Genomic DNA, 10,948 nt, shown 5'->3' on the forward strand with positions numbered 1-10,948 from the left:
CAAAATGGGGTTCATTTTTATCCCCTATAAAGGGGACGCAATAGTAAAACTACCTCAAAATTATTGTACAAACTATCAAGCTATGAGCCATAGAGACACTTTGTGGACTGTGAAATGTTTTGCAAATCATTGCTTATATATAAGTAAGCCTAGGACCGGCTCAGCCTCTAAAGCAAATAACAGTAACAACAACAACAAAATCGTCCTTTTCATCCTCATAACTGTTACTGTCTATTGTGCAGCTTGTGGGCAGCAGAGTTGGATGACTTCATTCAAGTCCTGATTCCCAACCTATTAGCTGCATGGCTTTAAGCAAGCTGCTTAATCTCTCAGCAATTCTGCATTCTCCTCTATGAAACTAGGGCTAAAAACAGACCTACTCCATAGAGTTGCTGTGAAAACTTTTTAAAATGATGGAAATAAAGCTAAGGACAACAATCTAGAGTAAATGCACCATAAATGGTACATACCTCTGCTCTTTCAAGCCCCATAGTGTTACAGAGTAGGTACTATTATAGCTATTATCCTCATTTCCAGAGGAAAAAGCTGAGAGCCAGATAGGGTCAGTAACTTGCCCAATGCCACATACCTAGGGAATGATAGAACTGGGATTCCTAGACAGGTCTGTCTGACTTGGATATTTTTGTGGTTGCCTAAGTAGATGTTCTCACTGTCCATAATGACATACCAGAAACACCTAAGGAAATTCCTGAGCAAAAGAAAAAAGAATTGCTTGACCAGGTGCAGTGGCTCACACCTGTAATCCCAGCACTTTGGCAGGCCAAGATGGGCAGATCGCTTGAGCTCAAGAGTTCGAGACCTGCCTGGCCACATGACAAAACCCAGTCTCTACTAAAAATACCAAGATTAGCCGGGCATGGTGGCACGTGCCTGTGGTCCCAGCTACTCAGAAGGCTGAGGTGGGAGGATTATTTGAGCTTGGGAGGTGGAGGTTGCAATGAGCTCAGATCGCACCACTGCACTCTAGTCTGGGTGACAGAGTGAGACCCCATCTCAAAAAAAAAAAAAACTGCAAAACTAGAAAAGGAAGAGGGGTGACAAGTACCTTACTTCTCCTTAGTACTTGCAAGTACTAAGGCTAAGTCGCTGCAGAAGGGAAACACAAAACCTTTCAACGCAAATGCTAAAGAGGCTCCCAGAAGCCGTCTGGTTCCACCTCCTGCCCAGTGCAGGCATGTCAGAGCCTGGGACAGAGCCTGGGAGGTTATGAACCAAACTGGTCTCCACTTCCATCTGGGCCATGACCCAAACCTTGTAGTTAGATATGACAGAGTTCTAGCCCATGGCGTGTGAGTGGAAGGGATGTGCACCTCTTCTAGGTTTGGTCTGTAATCACTACCTTTTTTCTAAACTGTTTGATACAATTCAGCATGGTGACCAAAAAAGCCACAGACAGAAAATGATGGAGCCACAGGATGAAAGATGCCAGAGTTTCTGAGCCATCTCCTGGAAGAGAGCTGCCTACCCATCAGAAACACCCATCTAGGACTTTACATGAGCAAAACTAACTCTCTTTCACAATTGAACCATCATATAGTCCATTAGTCCCAGCATCAAGCATAACTTTAACCAAACCAGGGGCTAGCGGACTTTCTGACTTTTGGCCGCTCAACTTCTGCTTAAATCCTCCAGTGGTGGGGACTTTACTTCCTCCTGCAGTATTAACTCATTCTCATTCTTCATTTGGTCAAGCCACACATATTTATTGAGCTCCTACTATGTGCCAGTCACTGTGCTAGGCACTGAGGAAGCAGTAATGAGCAAGGCACAAAGCCCTGTGCCCCCAGGAGGCTCATCACCCAGACTGGTGTGTAGAAAATGAACAAGGAGGCAGGCAAGAAGCATGATATGTATAGACTTTGATAGGTAATTTGCAAGAACGAAACAGATTGATGAGACAGAATCACTGGGAAGAGGATCAACTTTCGCTGGAGAAAGAGAGAGCTTCAACGGAAGCTCACTCTGAGGAGGTGACTGAGACCTGAGACACAATGGCAGACACCCTGATCTTTACACTTTCTTTTTTTTTTCTTTAAATAATAGGAAAGTGGTCTCCTTTAGGTCTGCTCCCAGTCCTAATTACATATTCTGGGACTCCAGAGATGCCTATTGCTCCCTTCCCAATGACAGCTTCTCCAATATCCAACATTTGCAGACAGCTGTCACATTTCTGTCCTCCCCGCTGGCCCCAGCAACAGCCCCCCCAGGATCTGCAGGCCCAGACACCTGCTGCAGGTATCAATAACAGCAAGCAACTTACAGCAAGGATCGGGGTAAATGAGGGAGTCCCCAGGATCCCTGCGCCCAGGCTATGTGGACCCTCCCAACATCTTAGAGGTAATCGGTCCCACTCCCACAACATTGCTTATAATATCTGCAGGGCTGCTTGCTAACTGCTGGCTCCTGTTAGGCATTTATTCTCTGACATCAGGGGGAGCAGGCGGGGTTAGAGGCCTTCGGGAGCTCCCGCTGGAAGCCTTCTCTCTCTTAAAAACATTTATTTTTTCGACGTTAAAACCATGTTCCCCCTACGCCCCGGTTTGGACACCAAAACAAACCCAGCTGTCCCCAACACTAGGCGTTTGGCTGCAGAGCCAAAGAGGCAGCAGGAGGAACTGCTCAGAATCTTGCCCCTCCAACTTCCTGCCAAGCTCCACTCCAGAGGCAGGGAGGCCAGTGCTCCTCAAAGGCCCAGCCTCCCCATCCTCAGAATTAACCAGGACAGCACCACCAGGGTCACAAGGCTGCTCTCCTCCTAGGGGTGGGAGGTGGGGGGTGGTTCACAGGAGGCAGAGGCAGAGGCTGCACTCCTAAGGCTTCTGGGTCAACTAACACCCACTGCTCCGTGTGCCACGAGTGGTCTCCAGCAGCTCCAGGGCCCTGGACAGTCAGGAGAGCAGAGAGCTGATAGTCAGGCATTATGTCAACAACTGTTTTCCTTGCTTGGTTTGGGGATAAAAACAACTGCTGCTCCTTACTTTCTCACACTTTCCACCGAGGTCACTTGGGGCATGACTGAGTCAAGACTTCCAGAGGGTGTGGAAATAACAGGGAAGCAAACAGTGAAGCTGTGAGCACAGGACGCACTGTGTCCAGCTTCCTCCACCGCAGGGAGGTCACAGCAGAAGCATGCACCCTGCAAAACTGGCCTTCACACCACTTCATCTTCACACTGCTTTATACAGCACTCAATCTGACCTCTAGGTATGGTTCTCCCAACTCACCTGGCCCTCCCCTCTCCGATCCTCCCCCTCCACAATCAGGGTTGGGAGTAGGGTGAGGCCAGTGAAGCACAATTTTTTCTTTCTTTCTATCTTTCTTTTTCTTTTCTTTTTTTTTTTTTTTTTTTTTTTTGAGACAGAGTATCCCTCTGTTACCCAGGCTGGAGTGCAATGGCTCGATCTCAGCTCACTGCAATCTCTACCTCCCCGGTTCAAGCGATTCTCCTGCCTCAGCCTCCCATGGGGGTTGGGATTACAGGTGGTGGCCATGACCAGCTAATTTTCTTTTATTTTGCATTTTTAGTAGAGACAGGGGTCTCATTATGTTGCCCAGGCTGGTCTCAAACTCCTGAGCTCAAGTGATCTGCCTGCCTCGGTCTCCCAAAGTGCTAAGATTACAGGAGTGAGCCACCACGCCAGGCACAAAATTTAAGGAGGTGCTCACCCTCTGGGTCATGCAAGTTCAGGGTCCATCCTGAAAGCAAGCACCTTACATTTTGCACCCATGGCATCTCACTCCCCTTACCCTGCAGAGGGCCCTGGGCATACCACTCAAACCCAGCTTTCCATGCAGATCCCTGGGAAAATATTTTATTTCTTTGATGTCTCTCACCTCATGTCCCAAACTGCTATTGGAAAGAATCTATACATGGCTTTACACACATATGTGAAAGATCAAATCCAGCTTGCAGAGGTTTTGGTTTGGTTTGGTTTGGTTTTGGCCAGATAATACTTTAATTTTTGAAAATGTATTGACGATGTTTAAAATTCAGAGAAGAGTTCAAATTTTAAAAGACACACACACACATTTCTGGCTCCCCTTGAAAACACAGAAGACACAGTCCCTCTGGGCCGAGGTGGAGCGGCAGCTGCCCCTTTAGGCCCTGGAGACACAGGCCTGTGCCCCTCGGTACCCCACAGTCCCACCTGTGCAAACTCACCATTTATATTATCTGCTTGAGCCTTATAAACATTTGGGTTGCAACCTTTGGTCTAAAGAAAAACATAAAATGACTTGTCTCTAATGGTGCAATTTCAGGCACAGGCCAGGGTAGAAGACTAGGGTGGACAGCAGGAGGAGAAATTTTCTGATGTCCTTGAAATCAGGTCATGGAGGCAAGTCCCCATTCCATCAGCGAGGATGCATAAGGAATTGAAACTTGAAGTTTACAGGTAGAAAAGTGTTATATGACAGCATCAGGAGTGTGGCTAGCACAAAGGGACTAATGCTGGATGGTAGGAGCCCTGGTGCAGGGTCAGGAGGCCTCTGTGGGCATCCCACATTCGCCCCTGATCTCTGTTTGATGTTGAATATGATTCCTTTGAAGCCTCAGATTCCTCTTGTGGGTGTCCCACATTCGCCCCTGATCTCTGTTTGATGTTGAATATGACTTCTTTGAAACTTCAGATTCCTCTTCTCTTCTTAAGGAGAGTCAGGCTGGATTATATCCCGTCTAGCTCTAACTCTTGAGTTTAATGCTTACTATTCTTAGGTGGAATTATTCTAGTAAAAGAGAGTCTCAGAACATTGTTCAGACCTAGCTTAGAAGAGCAACTGTGCGAAGATCAGAAACTACATTTCGTTGATAGCATGGAAATTTGCAACATTTGCAGCTCTCTCCTGATTCTTTCATAATTTCTTTGGTTCTGCTGAGAATATACACTTACAGGAGCTCAAACAATAACCTGACTCAACAGTCTCTTGCCTTAACAATCGCTTGTCTGTTTGAGAATTCACTAGGTGTGAAATCTACTTTCCCAAAGCCTGCATCTCTACCCTGAAGATGCTGGAGGAGAATAAAGCTCCCTGCATTCTACGCAGTCTGGATGGCAGGGTTTTGGCAGAGGGGAACCATGAAATATAACCATTAGTAAAGCCCAGTCCTTGTCCTCAAAAAGATTACAGTAGGGCAGGGAGGGACACACAAAACTCATAAAATTCAAACGTATGACAGATTAAGATAAAAGTCTATCAGAGCATCATGGCTCTCACTGTAGCCTTGAACTCCTAGACTCAAGTGATCCTCCCAGCTCAGCCTCTCGGGTAGCTGGGACCACAGGTGCCCGCCACCACTCCCGGCTTTAGACAAGAAATTTTATATCCAGGGAGGCAAAAGCTTGTGGGAAAATCAGAACAAAAAGCAAAAGCAGCAGAGCAAAGCTGCAAAAGCAGCAACATGTTACTGCTCTTGACCATGTCTGGATCCACAAACTGAACCTGGTAGAGAACTTGGGGCTCAAACATGTGTACATAGCATATTTCAGTAAACAAACTGTTTCCATTTAAAGAAAAAAAAAAGGTCTATCAGAGCTATGAAGTACTTGCTAGGAGGAGTCAAAAAAGGAAGGACTTACATAGATCTAAGGAGGTGGGATTTAGACAGGTAGTGAAGGATGGATAGGCACTGAACAGATGGGGATAAGTGGTAAGGAACAAGGGCTTCAGCCATTCATTCATCCACCAAAGATGAAAGCTTCCTACTGCCCGCCGTCACCCTAGGCATTGGGATATAGGCATTAATGAGACAGCCAGGTGTCCTGCCTTCATGCCACCTAGCTTCCAGTAGGGAACACAGACAAGTACACAAATACCTAAGATAATTTCAGATACTTTTAAATGCTATGAAGACTATTAAATGAGGTGATTATCATAGATAGTGACTATTAGATGGACAGGGAAGCCCTCTCTGAGCAGGCTCCAGTTGAGCTGGGTCATGAGATACTCTTGAGAAAATAATTTCAGGAAGGAACAGCAAGTACAAAGGTTCTGAGGCAGAAACAAACAAACAAAAATTAGCAATATGGCTGCAGGACAGGGAATTTTGGTGAAAGAAATTCGGAGATGAGGTTGAGAGGTGAACAAGGGCCAGATCATTTGGGGTCTCATAGGTCAGAGTAAGGAATCCAAATGTAATTCCTTTTGCTGTGGGAAGCCAATGGATAGAAGCTGACTTTATAATTTTAAAATACCCTCTGGCTATTGTATAAGGAATGGACTACCAAAAGGCCAAATGGAAATGGGAGGCCATGTTACCCTGCTCAGGCTGCCACAACAAAATAGCGTAGACTAGGTGGCTTAAACAGTGGAAATGATTTCTCTCAGTGCTGGTGGCTAGAAGCCCAGGATCAAGGTTCCTAGTGAGGGCTCTTTTCCTGGCCTTCAGAAGGCTGCCTTCTCACCGGGTCCTCACACAGACTATCCTCAGTGTGCTCATGCAGAGGGAGAGAGGGATCTCTCTCCTCTCTCTCACTTCTTATAAAGCCACCAATGCTATTGGATTAGGACCTCACCTTTAAGCCCTCATTCAACCTTAATTAAGGTAATTACCTCCTAAAAGCCCCATCTCCTAATACGATCATATTTCAGGTTAGAACTTGAAAATATTTGGGTGTGGGGAAGGGGATAGGGAATAATTTGATCTTTGGCAGATCCTAATGAAGAGCTAATGGGTATCCTAGCAAAACTCATCCCAGGGATCTGAAAGAACAGAATGATGAAACAGACTTTACCCTGGTGAGGGGACTCTGGCCTCACAGGGTCATGTTTATAGCCTGCGTTGCCACTTAGATACTTTTAATCACTGAAAAATAGAAGGAGGCCAGGCACAGTGGCTCACACCTATAATCCCAACAGTTTGGGGGACCAAGGCAGGCAGATCATTTGAGGCCAGGAGTTTGAGACCATCGTGGCCAACACGGTGAGACACCCATCTCTACTAAATATACCAAAATTAGCCAGTGTGGTGGCACATGACTGTAATGCCAGCTACTTGGGAGGCTGAGGCCCAAGAATCTCTTGAACCCAAGAGGTGGAGGTTGGAGAGAGAGAGAGAAAGAGAGAAAGAGAAGAAAGAGAGAGAGGGAGAGAGAAAAAAGAAAGAAAGAAGAAGAAAAAGAAAGAAAGAGAAAGAAGAAAGAGAAAGAAAGACAGACAGAAAGAAAGAAAGAAAGAGAGAGAGAGAAAGAGAGAAAGAAAGAGAGAAAGAAAGCACTTTTCTTGTTTCTAGAATAATTAGTATGGTTCTCCATCCCAAGACAGACTTTTTGGTCCTGTGCTAGAAAAGACTTCCTGAGCTAATTCATTTCATTTATTTCTAAGTATCTTGTTTTCATCATGGCATCTCCTGCAGGAAATGAAAATAGCCAGCAGCTCCAGCATAGAGAGACTGAGAGGTCCCAGCCCAACACCTCAAGACAAAGGCAGAGCATAGCAGATTAAACGCCACCATTGCTGCAGTCGCCTGCTCTCACTTTTCTCTCCCTGTCAAAGCTGATATTGAATGTACTCTCCCTGTGAATTGAGCATTCTGTCATCAAAAAGCTCGATGATGAAGCTTTTCTCATTTTTAAAATCAAGACTTGTCTCCTGTCTTTAATACTGGATGACTAATACTTAGATTATTTTTTAAATACTAAATTAATCTGATACTCTGATTCCCTGTTACCGTGCAACAAATTACCTTAAAATGTAGTGGCTTAAAATAGCCATTTTATTTTGCTCACAGTTTTGTCAGGAATTGTTCTTTAAACATGACAAGATGATAAAATAAAGTATGACCAATTCAGCAAAATGTATTGAGTGCCTACCATGTCTCCATTACACCAGTCTATCCCGCAGTCATAAGCAAAGACACAGTGGGGTAGAATTTCTGGGTGAACTGCAAGTCCTGGGTATGGCTGGAGTCTGGGTTCATGTGGAACCCAACAAGGGACAGGCTTCAGAAGTAGACTGAGGCCAGATCCTCAAAGCCCTTGAATGCCAGGGTAAGAAATTTCAACTTCATCCTGTAGGGTATGGGCAATAGGGAGCAATGGAAGATTTCAGCAGGAAAGAGTCACTGTCAGATCTATGCTGGGGGATAGGCAGGGAATAGATGCTTCTATGTGAAAAGAGTGAAGCATCTGGAACTTTGCCCTCTTATTTAACACCTGAGGGGCTCCACAGTTAATACTCACCTTCTGCAGAGCTGACCTCCCGGACCTCATTTTACCCTAGCCCTGTTTCTTTGCCACTGGGTGCAGCTCAGCATGAAGAGTGCACGAGAGAGCCAGGGGCCTCCTTGGGGGATCAAGAACAAGTACTGCCCAAGTTGCTACATTGCTCAGGTGCATTCTTACCCTGAAAGGGTCACAGTCCCTTGCCTCTACAGGGAGTGAGGAATGAGGCTGCCTTGGTGTGGCTCAGAAAACATATTGAGGCTTGGCAGCACCTGAGAACATTTTGAAAAACTTCCTACCAGGTTTTATTTGTTTTGTTCACAGGCTCTTAAAGTTAGCAACAGAAATCACCTCTGAGGGTTTGGTTCCTGACAGCTCTCCAGTTCCCAACAGCTGTGGAGGGCCTCGCCTGGCCCATTTCCCTGACCAACCACTCCCTGCCCCTGTCAGGCCCCTCCTACCACAGAGGAGGCCACAGCCGCAGGTCAGCTCCAGGCAAAGGCACAGGGTAATTCGAGGCTGCGAATCACCACCACGATACTACTACTAGTGAGTTAGGGAATGATTCACAGATAGGAGACACCAAGTTAAATACATGTATCCTCTCATCTAATGGTCAGAACAACCCACAAAGGAGGCATAACTATTTATCAGATAAACTGAGGCATGCAGAGCAAACCCACCCAGTTGCACAGCTAGTATGTGGCAGAACCTGGATGCAAACCTGGCTCTGATTCTAAAGCTGAGGCCTCTTGACCCTCCAGTCTCCCATTTCCCAGTGCTTCCCTTGGGGAGCTGCCTCTCCTACTGCCCCCTCAGGTACCCAGCCCCCTGCACCTAGATTTTATCATGTAAGCATCCAGTTCTTCCGATACGTAGCTGCTTTGTCTCAGTTCATCATTAATTAATTTTATTACCCTGGGAAAGTCCCTTCATTTGCCTGGGCCTCAGTTTCTTATCAGTAAAATGGGGGTGCCCAGTCTATCTTACAGAGTCAGTCCAGGCACTAAATCAGTCGGTGTGCCCCTGAGGCCCCAGGAACCTGGGATGGGCACATAACTGTAAAGTCTTCTTATGACAATGCAGAAGTGACTCACGTGGTCGAGCTGCCCAAGCCCTTCTTGTAGGCAGTGAGCACTCAGCAGGTTTCCACAAATAGATTCAAGCAACAGGTGTCTGCACCCTGGGTAGCTCGGTACCTGCCAACTCTGCTGGCAATCCTCTCTCTTGGCTCTTTCCACAGAGAGAGGTCACATTCCATGGCCCAGCAGCCCAGCACAAGGAAACAGCCCTGCCCACACACAAGAAATAGTGGACATTAAGGGTTCTGCTTGTTTTTAAAAGGCTTATGAGCCTCCAACGCAGAGGAGAGAAGAGCAGGGAGACCAGGTCTAAAGGGAGGGTGGAGACTCTCCGTGTTCCCAGCTGTGGAACAGAAGCACTGTCTCCTCAGGGTGGAGGCCAGCGGCTTTCCCAACGGGCAGACTATGAACTGCTCTGCTCAGAATTCAGACTTGGGTCTGGCTTAAAAGGAGCATAGAAGCCCATGTCATATTTGCTAGATTAGTTTCCTAGGGCTGCCATAATGAAGTACCACAGACTGGTGACTTAGAACAACAGCAATGTGTTGTCTCACAGTTCTGGAGGCTGGAAGTCCAAGACCAAAGTGTTGGTGGGGTCACGTTCCTTCGGAAACCTGTAGGGAAAACATCCTTCCTTGCCCCTTCCAGCTTCCGGTAGCACCAGGCGTTGTGAGACAGGATCACTCCAGGCTCTGCACTTTCTGCTTGGCATTCTCCCTGCTTTACCTCTGTGCATGTCTACCTCTGTATCCAAATTTCCCCCAACAGTGTTTGTTTTTGTTTTGTTTTGTTTGAGACAGGGTCTCACTCTGTCACCCAGGTTGGTTGGAATGCAGTGGTGCAATCTCAGCTCACTGCAACCTCCACCTCCCAGGCTCAAGCGATCCTCCCATCTCAGCCTCCCGAGTAGCTGGAACCACAGGCACACACCACCATACCTGGTTAATTTTTTGTAGTTTTCATAGTGACAGAGTTCCACCATGTTGCCCAGGCTGGTCTCGAACTCCTGAGCTCAAGTGATCCGCCCGCCTCAGCCTCCCAAAGTGCTGGGATTATGGGCGTGAACCACTGTACCTGCCCTTCTTATAAGGACACCAGGCATTTTGGATCCAAGCCCACCCTAATGATCTCATTTTAACTTGATTACCTCTATGAAGGTCCTATTTCTAAATAAGGTCACATTCTGAGGTACTGGGGATAAGGACATCAATGTACCTTTTTGGGGGGACACAATTCAACGCATAATACCTGCCTTCTTCACACTGTGTTTAGTGGGGAAAAAATGGGAGCTCAAAAGATTTGAGTTTGAGCCCCAGTTCTGCCAATAACTGGCTGCTTGGTTTCGATGAGTAATTTTGACCACAGTTTCTCCTCTTGCTTACTTGGGGAAAAGATTAAATGAGATCACAGAAATCACCAAATTTATAGCCTGAAGTGGCCTCTGAGATCATCCAACATTTCCCAGAGTGTGCTCACCAGAATATTAATCCTACAAAGTCCCCTTGGGATAAAAAGGAGGGCTGGATGTGTGAGTCCCTCTCTGAGACTCTCAATGTGCATTAGCAGAGGGAAGGTCCTGAGAAGTTGCACAGTAAAGAAGCCTTTCTTTACTGTTTGTCCCTGCATCTCCCAGACTCATTTCACTATGAACACTGTTATTTGGGTGTCCATAGATGTTTGTCCCTG

The sequence above is a fragment of the Macaca fascicularis genome, chromosome 6 (genome assembly GCF_037993035.2).
Source record: "Macaca fascicularis isolate 582-1 chromosome 6, T2T-MFA8v1.1".
In the NCBI taxonomy this organism is placed as follows: Eukaryota; Metazoa; Chordata; class Mammalia; order Primates; family Cercopithecidae; genus Macaca; species Macaca fascicularis.